Below are 14,264 nucleotides of genomic sequence, written 5' to 3' on the forward strand. Positions count from 1 at the left end.
TCTATACATTTGATGAGGAGGTAAATGCTTCAGCTGGATATCTAAAGATGTAAGAGGAAGATCAGAATAGGAAATCAAAAAGGAATAGCCACAGAACTGGCAGGAATGATGAACAGAACAGAAACAAAATCTACTACATTTATTGGTCAAAACCAACCCAATATACTTTGAAGAAAAACAAACAAAAAAAACCCTTAAATAACACATTTTTTACATCACTGTTACAAGAAAAGTTAATGAAGTTCTTTTTGGTAAATCTCCTTGAAAAGCCAAGGAGACAGACTGATGGACTGATGTAATTTCTCATATTTTGCATTGCTAGGCATTTTTTTTAAGGTGAATATTTGCACTGCATCTCACTTTTTCTTTTTTTTTGTTTTAACCAACAATTAGTAAAATTGGATTCTGTTTTTATCTCCCTCCTGTGTCTGAATCTGTAACTGTTCTGTAATTACAAAAAGTTTCTCCAAAGGTTAGCCCTTTTGAGTTTAGAGAATGAATTCCCTCTTTCACTATCAAAAATTCAAACTTAAACAAGAAAGCCAACACTTATCCAAAACTTTCTGCCTGTAGCATTTAAAAGTAAAGATAAGTAAAATGTAAGTGACAACAGAGGGCATCTGTAGTTTTAAAAACTCAAACGTGCTTCTTTTGTTAAGAGGTGTTTTTGCAGCCATTCTGGTATTTGTTATCTTATTAAAATAGCCACTAGAAAAGTGATCAAAAGGGACATCACCTGAATAAGTTTGAGGAAGATTATCGTGGGAATGCTTGAGATTACCTGACATTGACATGGAGACAATTCAGCACATCCAAAAACCGGTGGGAAATCAGCATAGCCTAGCAAGGGTTCAAGAAAGAGCTATCCAGAGCACATGAGCTAACCCAGACTAACTGGTGCCTTCTCCCTCTACTCTGTCATTACCCATCAGTAATAGATGGTTTAATACTAGAAATATATTTTATGGTTTTTCACTCTTGGCAACAACTTCCAGAAACAGCAGACAAATATAAAATATAAATCAGTTTGAAACAACTGTGTATTAAATGAGTTGCTACCAGCAAATAACAAAAAAAGGCCTTCCTGCATCCAAATAATCCCATTTTCCTTCTCTTCCTTTTCTGTTACATCCTTGGATCATCTTCTAAAAACACAAGTCATGCTTGTTTCATTCCTCAGCATGTGGCAGGGATGAGTTCAGCTGCACTCAGCTCTTCCCTCCAGTAGCCCGTCTTTATCTCCTCATGCACTTCACCTGAGCTCTTTGGTCACATTTCTACAAAAGAGCCCAACCTTTGCTATTATACCATTCAATGTCCCCATGATCTCTGGCTGTGGGCTACACTTTTCAAAGGGCCCTTCAAGATCAGTGACACAGCTTCACAAACAGGTGAATTTTCAAAAATTAAATTACTAATAGCTGGATAAATAGCTAGAATTTGCTCACTCCCTACCAAACATTGTAAATTAATATTTAAATATGTAAACGAATATTTATTAAACTATAGAAGAATATAGAGAAGTAGTACAGAAGAATGAAGTTTTTTAATGAAACAAAGATGAGAGGCTAAATAGTAGTGCTTTGTTTTAATATTCTTACAGGCATCTTCTAGATGTTCTACAGGCATCTAGATATTCCTACAGGCATCTTCATTACAGTTAATTATATTACTTATGTGCAACTTTTTAAATGGTAGAATCTTTACTGGATCTTGTCTAACTCCTAAAAATTATTTTATAAAAATTTATCAAGCTAATGCTGAAATAAGGACCTCTGCAATCTAAAGAAGTCTTTCATGCAATGTTTACTTATGCTTGTTTAAAAAAATAATCATTCACTTTTGAATTTTACTGCAGATTCATGCTATAAGAGGCACAATCCTGGAGACAACTAAGAGGAAATTTCGGGAAAATATCCCTGACTACCAGTGGAAGAGCTCTGAACTGGTAGGAATTATTCTTATTTGCATGCTTTAATGTGGGTGCTACTGAAAAATATAAACAAAATACAAGGATATTTCTCATGTCTGAATTTTTCAGTACAATGAAAATAATAGGAACCTGTACATACAGGATACTTTTTGCAGACAACTTGGTGGATTGGCTAATTAAAAATATTAAATCATTCAAAATCCAATTCTTTTAAATTCTAAGTCAGAAAATGCATTAGGGGAAAAATGGGACTTTGTTCTGCTTACTGAGGAACTCAGTTGACTAAATTAGTGAAAAGCTCATTAGATATCAAATCAATCTTTGAGTATAAAGTGAATGGGAAAATTTATTGTAATTAGATTTGTATTCCTCCTTTACCACTTTTCCAAGTCAAAGATATCCCTTAAAATAGTGAGCAAAACCATAAAAAATTATGTGAAGTCTCCGTATATTTAAAAAGGAGGTTTACATAGCCAACAAAACTAAATATGTACAGTGGTTACCTCAACTGCTTTTGCCATTTGTACACCAGAGCAACAAACAATGTTTTTTCTGGATTGAAATGATGTTTCTGTAAACATATTCTGGATATTCACTATTTCATTTAAATTAATATGGATCTTACAGTTAGTGGGCCTTGGGGAAAGCACATTTCTGGTGTCTTTGCATGAAACACATACCTTCCTGAAACACTTCCTGTCTTGCGCCAGTTTTTGGATATTATCACTGTTGTCTGACAAGAATGAGGTCAGCTAGAATTTGTAGGGATACTTTACAGCAGCTGTCCAGCATTTCTTTGAAACTCCCCAAGCCTTTAACTCCTTAACTGCCTCACCAAAACAGACATTGCAGTCTTGCAGGAACACTTGAAGAATAATGAGTTTTCAGGGTGCTGAACAGTCTCAAGGGGCTTCAGGGAGGGAAGTAAAAGACTGAGCTTTTCAGGTGAGCAGAAATGAGCAAGATCACAAAGAGGGCATGCGATGTGAACTTGAGAAGTGTTACCAGCTTTGTGGCAGCCAGGCAAAAACAGGGATGGGAAGGCAAAAAAACATGGTATGTGCAGAAGAAAGAGACACATTGTGCTTGAAAAACAGCAGAGAGAGATACCCAGGTTTAAAATAGTTTGGTTTGTCAGCATTCTCCCACAGAGACACACTCGGCTGACTCTCAGCAAATAAAACTGTCCATTTGCTCAGTAGGACCAATAAAGCTGCACTAAAATTGTGTAAGCAGCAAAGAGTACTCTGAATTTGCACATAATTTAGTTACAAGGTGACACAACAAACTTCCATCCCCAATACCCTCACAGAATTTCCTGATGTTTTAAAACTAGCTGTCTCAGGCCAGGCAGACTGTCAGAAATCTTTTAAATTCATTTATGAAGCAGCATTCACACAATCACTAGCATGAGCTCAGTGTAGGAATGAATCTTTCAGTCAGGAAAATTTGATCTGTATCAATCATGCCCGTATTTCCATTAAACAAGCCAAAATCTGCACCCATGTTATACTGGCTGTGGGAGGGCAGCCAGAGCCACAATGATGCAGGCTAGTGGTACCTGGCATACAAGCTTTACTTGTATACAAGTTAATGTGTTTAATGATTTTTCAGTTTCACTCCTGGTGGAAATTTACTTCCTATCAGTTTAGGGAACTGCACTGGCCAGGGTTTCCATTTGAGCAGCTTTTAGATGATACAAACTTACCACATCACCAAACTCAAGTTTCTTTGCTTTGCTGCTTTTCCACGCATTGTGTAAGGGCCGTGGAGGAGACAAGAACAGCTGTAAGCCAACCACAGTCTCTGCAATTCAGGCACCAGAAAAGGCTCGAAGAGAACAGCAACTAGGAGTGCAGAGTACCTTTTAAAAATGCTCAGCTATGAGACTGGTGAGAGACTGTGATCATGCAGCACAAATGTCCTGATAAGACGTGATATCCACAGCTTCTTTTTTACCTTTTTCACTATGTGTTCACAGGTCTTGCACGCATCGTTCCCCTTTATGTACAGTGATCCTAGCTTGCATCTTCTTCCAAGAACACTGGGATGACTTTGTGATTTAAACCATAATTTAGTTACAACATTAAGGTTGGCATAGTTTTAAAAGACCAGCATTCTTCCCCAGGCTCCATACTGCTCACACTTTGCAGGGTTTTGGCAGCAAGCAACTTAGCTCATCTGTTATCAGAATGTGTAACACTTCAGAATGCATAACAGATCTCAGAAAGCATTTACAAACTCAACTCGGGGGGGAAAAATGATGTAGAACCAAATCTTTCACAAAACTGATTCTGTGTTACAAAAGTCTCTGTATGCCTTTGGCAGCTTCTGTTCCCACCTGAGGCACGCAGGGCGTATCCACGTGTGATGTGTGTCATACATGTGCGTGCAGGTCTGCAGGACAGCCTCTGTGCTTCCTTCCAAATGGCAACTTTTCAAGAAGCAGCTGCCACTGTGCACCTTATTGTGTACAGTAGCTCCAGCTAAAACTGAGAAGCAAATCAATACACTAGAAATTAGCTCAGCAAACCAAACAAAAAACAAAGACTGAACGCAGAAGTAAGCAATCACTTCTTCTGGCTCATGAATCACATGAACAAATGCTCATGAAGCAAATAACATTCCAATGAATGTTCCTTGTCCTATCTCGACAGTTCCTGATGAATTTAGTTATGATTATTAGAGTAAATATATATTTACTTTTGTTATACATTATTAAAAGATAAAATAGAAGGAACCAATTAAATTATAATAAACCAGAAATGTTTTGGGGTTTGAAAAAATTGCAAAAGCTCACACGTTCCTGAAGATTCATGCAACAACTCAAATTAGCTTGTCTTGTGCACCTAACTGTCCAAATACAAGTAACATATTCTTTAGGGACAAATTATCTTTGATGAAATGGGGAAAAACTGCCCAATCTTACAGGCAGGTTACGTGATTAATTTTAGCTTTTGCTTACTGATGAATCATTGACTTCATCTTAGTCTAGCTTTAAGGGCCTATAATTGGCCTTTCTATAAGCCTATTGTGAGGCTTATGCACAAGTTCCTTAATGTTACAAGGCAGAGGGGTGGAAGAGAGGAGAACAAGGGAAACTGGTTAGGAAGACTTTATGTGAAAAGCCAGTCTGAGAGACATAAAATGTTCACGGCAGCCTTCAGCAAAGTATCACCTATCCCAAAACACTTCTTGTTTCAGGCACGTGAATGTTCACTGCTTCACACAGTTGAACAAAAGCAGACAGGAGCAAGTAGGAAGCCTGAATGATTTTGCCAAACCTAACAGGAAAGCAACCCCTGACAATTTTGATGCAGGTTCTGCTCTGGAAATATAAGAACCAGGAAATATAAATAAGGAAAAAAAAATCATGAAGCCTTATGAGGACTGCAAAATAATTTCCACAGTAAAGAAGAGGAAGTCTCGTCCCTTGTGATACCTTAAACTAGATGGAACAAAATAGTAGAAAGTAACCCAAGGAAAAAGCTAATACTGGCAAGTAGACAGGCTATATGGAATACATTTTTTTCTTGCATCTCTGACTCCAGTGAACATTTTTGTGGCTCTTCAGGCAGCATCATAGGAGCTTTGGTTTATACTCCATAAACACAAGCCAAAAGCCTCCCACGGTTCCATTTGGTAACTTCAGCTTAACATGCTCAAATATACACAGACTTCTGACAATGATTCAAGTTCCCACTCAAACATAAACTACGCCAAGAAACACCCAAGATTATTTCAACTAATAAACACTTGGTTAAAAAACATGTCAAATCAACTTGATCCTTAGAATAATTTAAAAGCCTCTTACCACAATCATTGCCTAAACCATAGTGTGCTGCAGGAAGCACCAAAGGAAAAAAATGATTGATAGCATTCTCTAAGTGATACCCTCACTGTCATCACTTCTATGGTTGCACAAAGCTTAGGACCCTGCACTTGGAAAAGTGATTCTCCTGCATTGGGTTTGTATTATGAAAATCATTTTAAGGATGTCAACACCCTAAAGACTCCTAAAGATTAGAATTTGGGAATTCCGTACCAAAATTTAGTTCTTAAAACTAAATAGATGAAAGTCCTGTATCCTGTCATGGTGCACAGTTTCAAAGCCCTCTCAAAAAGCTGTCCTTTGATTTAATCTTCATAGACATCTCTTCACAAGAAATACAATACTTGAAAATACATACACTGTTATCCTCAACTTTATACAGGTGTTGTTCAGTAGCATATTTATTCTCTTTGTAAAACTGACATTTGAACTTCAGATTTTTCCAAATTCCATTCCAACTCCCCTACTATGTATACTGAGTATTAAAAAGACAGCTGAAGCAAAAATGAAAACAAAAAATTCAACACAAGGACACAACGAAAATGTAAAGTAACTTATGCTGGATTTATAGATCCTGGAGTTGTGTTCTCCAAATGATGGTTCTTTCCAAATTTTCACAGTTACAGTAGTGTAGAAGGCATATCTGGTACGGTTAGCTCTTGCCCAAGAAGCCTTTCCAATGTAAGTAACATCACTAATAGACCCTTCTGATGAGCAAATAAAGAAAAGTAAGGCAAATTTCCACCAGACAGATAAAAGGAATACAGCAGAAATGCACACCAGGTAAAATATTGATACCATCCCCAGAAGAAGTTACAGCAGGTAAAAGTTGGTTTTCCTAATCAGGACTGAGCACATTTGAGAGGCTATACTGAAGTGTACCTATTTCCATAAGAGCAAACCTTTTCCTCCATAACTACCATTCTGAAGCTAACTGTAGACAAATAAATATTAAATTTGCTCAAAACGCTTGGAAAAAAAGTTCTTAGACAATCCAGTTCAACAGAAAACACATGTATCCAAAGACAATGTCCTGTTCCCATATGTATTTTCTCCTACAGAATGGTGACATGAGCTAAAATTTCATTCCCACTGAGAGCTCTGTTGACTACTCATGGAAAGATGAATCACTATTCTCAATGGAAATAACGACTCATGACAGCAGTTAACTTCTGATGTATAAAGTATTGCATGGGCAAAGTTAGCCTGACTCCCTACTGTAAATAATTAGTGGATTGCTACAAAATGTATTTCACTACCTAGATTTAACAGGTACTGGAGAACTAATAGTCTAGACTCTCACTTGTGCTACTGGAAAAATGCATCAGGAAAGCCAGGGGCTGATCTAGTTCAAAAACCTTTCTGACAGTGGCCAAAAGCAGATGTTTCACAAAGACAGCAATGGGAGTGATCCCTCTCCTAAGCATGCCCTCAGCTCTCACTTAAGGATTTTAGCTGCATTCAGAACATCCTGCTAAACTACCACAACCAAACTGCTCCTGTGTGAATCTCCTCACTGAATGCATTGACACCTCTGGCCTCAGCTACACTTTGTGGCACTCACCTCAGGGGTTTGGCTACCTACTGTACAACAAAGTACTTCACTTTGTTTCAATTCTGTGGCAAACTGATCCACTGAGTGTCCACCATCACCATGCTATGAGCAAATATCTATTTCCATTTACTTCATGTGTACTGCTCAGGATATCTGAGTCCTAAATCACATGCCTCTTACACATTTTGTTTCCCATTTGAGTAGTCTTGGTCTGCTTGTCCTAGGAGATGAGCACAGGTACTCTGGTTCTACTCTACATTTTACAAAGACAGGGAATCAACTGCATCCAATATCCAAAATACGTTTGTACAAAGGCAAAATGATGCCTTCTGGTTTAGCTTACCTGCTGTGTTAAAGCCCTCTGGTTCCTGAGCAGTTCTAAGGACTAAGCTGAAGTACTCCCAGAATGACAAGGGATCCCCTACAAACCCTCTTTATTGAGAATCAGTTGCTAATAACTGCCTCAGGACTTTCTCCCAGAAACAGAAGTACAGGCTGATAAGCTATCTATTTTCATAATTTTCCTGCTGCAATTCTGACTCTAATTCTTCAGCAAAACAAACTCTTGTATGTTGCACTGAAAAAGAAGCTCAAGATTTTTGAGAAGAGAAACTGATTTCTTTGAGAAGGAAGAGTGCAGAACAGGGAAGGAAGGAGGCTTTAATATCTCAGAGCTTATGTAGTTAACCAACCAATCTGCTGCTACACCTCATGGAGAAAGCAGGGCTTCTCCAGATTGGGAATCCACCCTTGGAATTGTGAAAGTGCCCTCTGAACACCAGCTCCATCCCTCCTCACTGCCTACAGCCAGGCAAGTCACGTACATATGCAAAGCTAGTGTGAAAACCTTCCTGCACATTTATATTAAGAGATCTGATTCTGGACACAGAGTCAGCCTTTTTTTACAAGGTGTCATGGTCTCAGCCCTTACAATTCTCCTTCACAGTGAAGTGAGTTTGCATACATGTATGAGTAGACTTTTTTAGAGACAGGCAATTTTATATATGTAAATAAACAACAGCCTTATTTGAGTCCCACAATAGGGCACAGAATTATTCACAGCCTTCCAGATAATCTGTCCAGTTCACTTTGCATGCACAGCTTCCCTAACACAAAGACGACACTCCAACATTGGATGATACTTCCCTAAAACTGCCATACATGTTTCATCAAGGGTTTCTTTTCTCCCTCCCTTCTGCTCCTTCATCCTCCCAGGCCAGCCTGCTGTCCCCAGTGCTAAGGTCAGCAGTTGCAGAGGTGCTCTGTGCTCCAGGGCACAGCAGCAAACCCGGAGGCAGCCAGGGCAGGGAGCATGGCAGAGACACATGGCACCCCTCAGGGCAGCACTGGCAAACACACTGCTCCAGCAGCTGGACAGTGGCCAAATGCTGCCTTTGCTGGACCTGCCAGGCCAGGGAGCAGATGACCAGAGCCCATGCCTAACCATGCAGCTGCGAATTCGACAAAACTGTGCCTTACAAGTGTCCTACAAGCCCTTTGGGAAGGCAGCCTTTCATCTCCACAGGGTTACGTCTTGCACAGGTGGCCTGTATAACTTCATGTGATGCTGGTCTTAATACTTTTTTCAAAGCTTGCTCACTACATTTATGACTGTAGTACTGACTAAGCCTCCAAATTATTTTTACAGGCCCTGAACAATAGTAATCATTTAGGATCAAGTTCTGCTTGCTAAACTGAATTGTATCTAGTCTAGATTCTTAAAGCCCCACACCTCTGACAAATTCTGTTGATCACAGAACATAAAGATATCAACTGGGATAACATAGGCTTAACAGACATTTGAAGAACACCACAAGAACAAAAAATTGCTGTAAGGCTTCTTCATCATTCAGATTCTAAAGAAATGCAGTGCATTGCAACATCCCCTTAGCAACAACTTCATTTTGAAAGGCACAATGCAGATGCAGTAAGGTAAAGATGATCAGGTTTCTGAATGATCACTGCTGTGAATTACATTATATACATTAAGAAATTGTATATATCATGTTCAAATAAAGCAAAACTAAATCTAGAATGTACATTTGCAAAAGGCTACTTTCATTTTATCCAAAAAAGAATGGATTTTATTTAACTTTTAGTAGAGCAACTTATTCCAATTCTATTTCCTGAAACAAGAAGCACTACCATTAACTGTTGAAGCCTTTGCCTGTCACCACATACATTTTAAAGAAATCACTAATGTTAAAGAGATGGGAACATTTCAGCTGTGCAGCTCTAATATGCATGAATCACAAACCATGACATAAACAATCTCACTACGTAAATGCTCTGAGGATAAACCTACATAGTTTGTGATGAATGGTATTTCTGACATTATTAAGGCTGGTGTTAAAAGCCACAATCTACATCATATTTATCACACATATGCATTTCTTCTATATTTTATCCCTCAATTCTAACCCTAAAAACAAAACTGGACAGTCAGTTTTACTTCTCAATTATGAATATATCTTCCCTTCTCTTATCCCAGTAAATCCTATGGTTTGGTAGTTGTTAGGGCTTTTTTTTGGTGTTGGTTCTTTGGTGGGGGTTTTTTTGGTTCATGGGGGGGGGCTTTGTGTGTGTGTGTGTGTGTGTGTGTATACATTGGTTTTTTTCCCTCGCTTTCTTCCTTTCTAAGGCTATATGGCAAGAAAGTTACTAAACCCCAAATTAAACATCTTGCTGTCTCTACATTTGTTTCCTTAATTAATAAATATGCTTGCGTTAACAAGAGACCTTTAAAATGCTACATTTTGAGACTGTCCAGACTATACTTAAAGGAAAATACATGTACTCAGAGTTATATGAGCAATAAGAGTCACAAAATACAGTCCTTAACCCTGTAATCCAATCTTGCACATGCAGCCCCACAGACTGTAATGGGCCTATCAGCTCAAACGAAGCTTGCAGAATCCCACCATGGGCACCCTGATGTTTGCTGAGTATTTGGCATTAAGTGATATAGGACAGATTCTTGGGCCTTTCATTTAAAAGCCTTATCTTTATTTTACCTCTAGAAATTTAACTTAAATTTTGGTGTCAGAGAAGTATCAGGATCTGTGATTATTCCTCAAATAGAACTGCTTGCACATACAGGAACAGCTAGCTATTCAAGGCTGTGTGTCATCTTAAGGTAAATCCATTCTACTGTTAACACTTTTTAAATACTTATTCACTCAAACAGAGTGAATGATTGATTTGAACAAGTACTAAGAAAAACTATCCTCTTAGAGAAAGAATGTAAATACTGTTAATGCATGGGAACATATGATCACTACATATGCACCCCTGCTGTGCCTTAAAATGACTCCTTTACAACCACCCAGTAATCAAAAGGGGGAAGAAGTGTCCATTTTGGAATTTATCTTTTTTTTTCATGCTAAGCAAATGTTCAAAAACAAACGTACACGTCAGAATTTTGACCAGGCAGTGTCTTTCCCATATATGTATATACTATATCTATAGGAGAGATGTCTGTACGTTCAGATGATGAGGTGCACCGGTACTGTCAGAAGCAGCACTAACCCGCTGGTTTAATGTATAACAAATTAGCATTATTTATGTGCAGAAGAGGCATGGGGCTCTCAGGAGCTAAATATTAGCTTCTGATAAAATAATTTCAGTGAAGTCTTGCTAAGCAGCAGGCTAAGGAAGCTGTCTGTGCCTGCAGGGTAAGATTCATTGCATCATTGAGAAGGACTTCCACGTTAAATGCAAACATTTAGAGTCACCTGCTCATGCCCTCCTCAACACGCCTAAAAAACTGTAGATTTGTCCTCAGCTGCCAGGAAAACACCAGTAGCAATGTAACATAATTGCCACCAAGACCAAGAAAGCAACTCCAATGGGGCTGTCCTGGCAGATCAGCCCATTTATGATAACTGCTGCTCAGGGAACAGCTCCTACCCAGATGCTCTCATACTTGCAGGGCTGAACACAGGCAGCAGAAGGGTCCCTGCTGTGTCCCTCAGGTTCCACCTTGCTTCTGCCTAGTCCCACACTGCTTGTCACTGCACATCAGAGGCAGGTGGACAAGCTTTCTGCAAGTCTCCAGCACCAACACACATGTAACAAAGCTGCACCAAAATGGAGGACAACTGGTGCCAAGCAGTTAAGCTGGGCAATACAAAGATTCTGCTTTCATTTTAAGTACCATTCTTCCAAAAGGATAAACAGCTGTTTCAAGTGGGCTTTTCAAAGAGGCCTTTAGAGGGGTGGGGATGGGGAAGAAGGCATACAGACCCTGCTATTCCCTTGGGACCTCTCTGAATGTCAATCTCTTGAAAATATTCATAGATGCTCTAATTTACATCTGCAAAATCCATGTCCTCCACTTTCACTAGCCACTGGACTAGCACCTGGCCAGAGCCATATTTTATTTGAACAAATGGAAAAACAAAGACAGGAACAAACAGCATGTGCTCTACGCCACCTCTCGAGCACGCCTTGCCCTTCCCTACAGTATCATCAAAACCAGGATAAAGTCACAGCTGCAGCCACAAATCAACAACTTTTGCCTTTATATGTGAACCTCGTGTGGCAAAATTGTGGGGTCCTTATGCAGCAGTGAAAGGAATATGTGGGTTTTCTCCACCTGCCTTACACCAAAATCCAGACGATGGCCTCAAGACCAAACTTCCAACACAGGGGAAAATGAGAAGAAAGCATAGCTTGTGACAGAGAGGAGGGACATTTACCTGGCTTGCTGACCTGTCCTACTTCCTTTTTACTGGGAGGAGGCATTTTAACTTCACTGCTTACAAGAAACTTCCTACTAGAAAGCTGGGGTTTCCAGTGCATTTTTATTGCGTTTTCCAAAGTTGTGTCATCAGAGCAGGGCATATTCCTATGGGAATACTGTAAGGTGTTATAAAAAATAATAAGGAATGTCATGGCTAGTAAAACCTGTAATGTAAAAATATACAAAAATTAATTTCACTGTGTACAGTTACTTCTAAAATTCTGTGCTTTTCACATTTTCCTGGCAGACACATATAGCCACAGACACTAATTAATATGAACAATATGAAAAAATACAAGCCACCACTGTAATTTTATTTTCACTTATTTAAGGCAATAATCAATTTTAATGAAAAAAGTGTTCAAAAATGAAAAAACTAACTACAAAGCTGACTTGGGAATCTACAAGGTAGCTCACATTTCCTGTGTGTTCATTTGTGTGGAGGTGAACATGCACTAGATAATAGAACTAGAGTTTAATAAGAACAAAACAAAAGAATAAAAGAAGACAAAGAAAACCAATGAAAAATATTCCAAAACAACAAAAAGCAAAAATGAACATTCCTGTCACAAAGAGAGACTTTGATCCAAAAGACCAGCACAACACCGATTTCCACTTCCACCAAAGCCTAGAAATAAATGTTTTCAAAATTTCTTAGGAGAACTTTGAGAGCACCCCTAGGGTGCTCTTACCAAAATCCTGCAATTTGTCCCCACACATCACAGCAAGAGCTCTTACCAAAATCCTGCAATTTGTCCCCACACATCACAGCAAGAGCCCTATGGAAGCGTATGTGGAGTTGGATAAGCAGGATAAAAGGTGGTGCCAGTCAGCAGTCCTGGCTCAGAGGTGAGGAGGGAACTCCTGCCATTCATACCTTCCCCTCATCAAAACACCAAACCTAAAATCTCTGTTCCATACACAATAATGTCTAATTTGCATAGAAAGGTGAGAGGATTGGAGTTCTGAGAGAGATATTCTTTTCATTAAACTCCTGGGAAAAATATTTTGGGCATTTATTCAAATTTTTCTCTTGAATATTAAATATGGAGGATGTGAGAATGGGGAATGAGTTGAGGAATCTTCCAAGGCCATGCATGTGCTGTTTTGTAGCTGCAGCTGGGAGAAGAAAATGCCAGAGCCAATTTTTTGCACAACTACGGATTATCTCAGTCAGCCTTTAAAAAGATGTTAGCCTGCTGTTACATACTGAGGTATTGTCATGAATGAGAAAAGCAAGGAAGGAGAAAATAAAACAGCATCACACTGGTTTTGTATTACAGACTCCAAAGAAAACCACAGTATTTCTCCAAAGTACCAAATCACAGAATGCAATGAAAACCCAAAATTTTAGGATATACAAGGAAAATCTAGTCCACAGCTAAAAGAAAACCCTAGCATCTACAAAAAATAAAATTTAATTATTTCATTTATGATCAGATAAGGCAACAAAAGATTATTGTCCAATTTGTAGATAGGAGAAGAATATAGTCATTGATGGTGATGGTATTAAAAATGTTTGGCTTAAAACAACAACTAACAAAAAAACCAAGCCCACCAACTTGGAAAACCTAGGTTTAGATACAAGCCTGAAGTCCTGCTAAGCACCCACAGATGCTTTGTGCCTGCATGACAAAACCAGGAAAATGCTTCAAAAAATAATCACTATTCTCAGCAGCTTCTAAGAATTGAGAGCTCTCTGCTATCAGAGAATTGGTATGAATGATAAAAGATGCAGTCCAGGAAGCAAACAGACATAAACAGATAAGAAAGAAAATCCAGGCCTTAAAGAATAAAAATTAATTTATTTTCCTGAAAGCTGCCTAAAGGTGGGGAATTCCAGCTAATGGAGAAGTTCATAGACTTTCAAAGCTTAGCTCGTATGTTTTCTGTGTTGCTTTGATGTAAAAGGAGATAGAAAGAGAGTTTTGGACACATCAAACCAAAACCAAGCAAGCAAAAAAAAAATGATGCCCAAACCAAACAAAATTGAAACAAAAAACAAGGAAACAAACAAAAATATAAAATTTCTGTAATGTGAAAGCCATACCTGGACATTTCACTGAACTTAATAGCTATAAAAGAAGATAAAATTTATAAAAGTAAAAAGTCAATTGACTCACTCTCATACAAAACTCTTGTACATGCACTGTTTAAGAAAATAATTTGAAGCAGAGAATCCCACAGAGGATAGTGGGGA

The 14,264-nt window shown here is 38.6% G+C and overlaps 2 protein-coding genes across 4 annotated transcripts in view; one reads left to right on the forward strand and one right to left on the reverse strand.

The window, feature by feature from the left end:
- CMSS1 (cms1 ribosomal small subunit homolog) overlaps positions 1-14,264 on the reverse strand; it is a 220,243-nt gene that overhangs the window by 115,216 nt on the left and 90,763 nt on the right. The gene's annotated exons all lie outside the window — the stretch shown is intronic.
- Positions 1-14,264, forward strand: part of FILIP1L (filamin A interacting protein 1 like) — a 187,810-nt gene that overhangs the window by 84,592 nt on the left and 88,954 nt on the right. For 2 of the 3 annotated variants that reach the window (XM_085071815.1, XM_085071838.1), the window contains exon 3: positions 1,859-1,948. The exons of the other annotated variant lie outside the window; for it this stretch is intronic. The gene's annotated coding sequence lies outside the window, so the exon portion shown is untranslated. The remainder of the gene's footprint in view (positions 1-1,858; positions 1,949-14,264) is intronic. 3 annotated transcript variants of the gene reach the window in all.

This window comes from Lichenostomus cassidix, chromosome 1 (assembly GCF_008360975.1).
Source record: "Lichenostomus cassidix isolate B80296 chromosome 1, HeHo_3.0, whole genome shotgun sequence".
NCBI lineage: Eukaryota > Metazoa > Chordata > Aves > Passeriformes > Meliphagidae > Lichenostomus > Lichenostomus cassidix.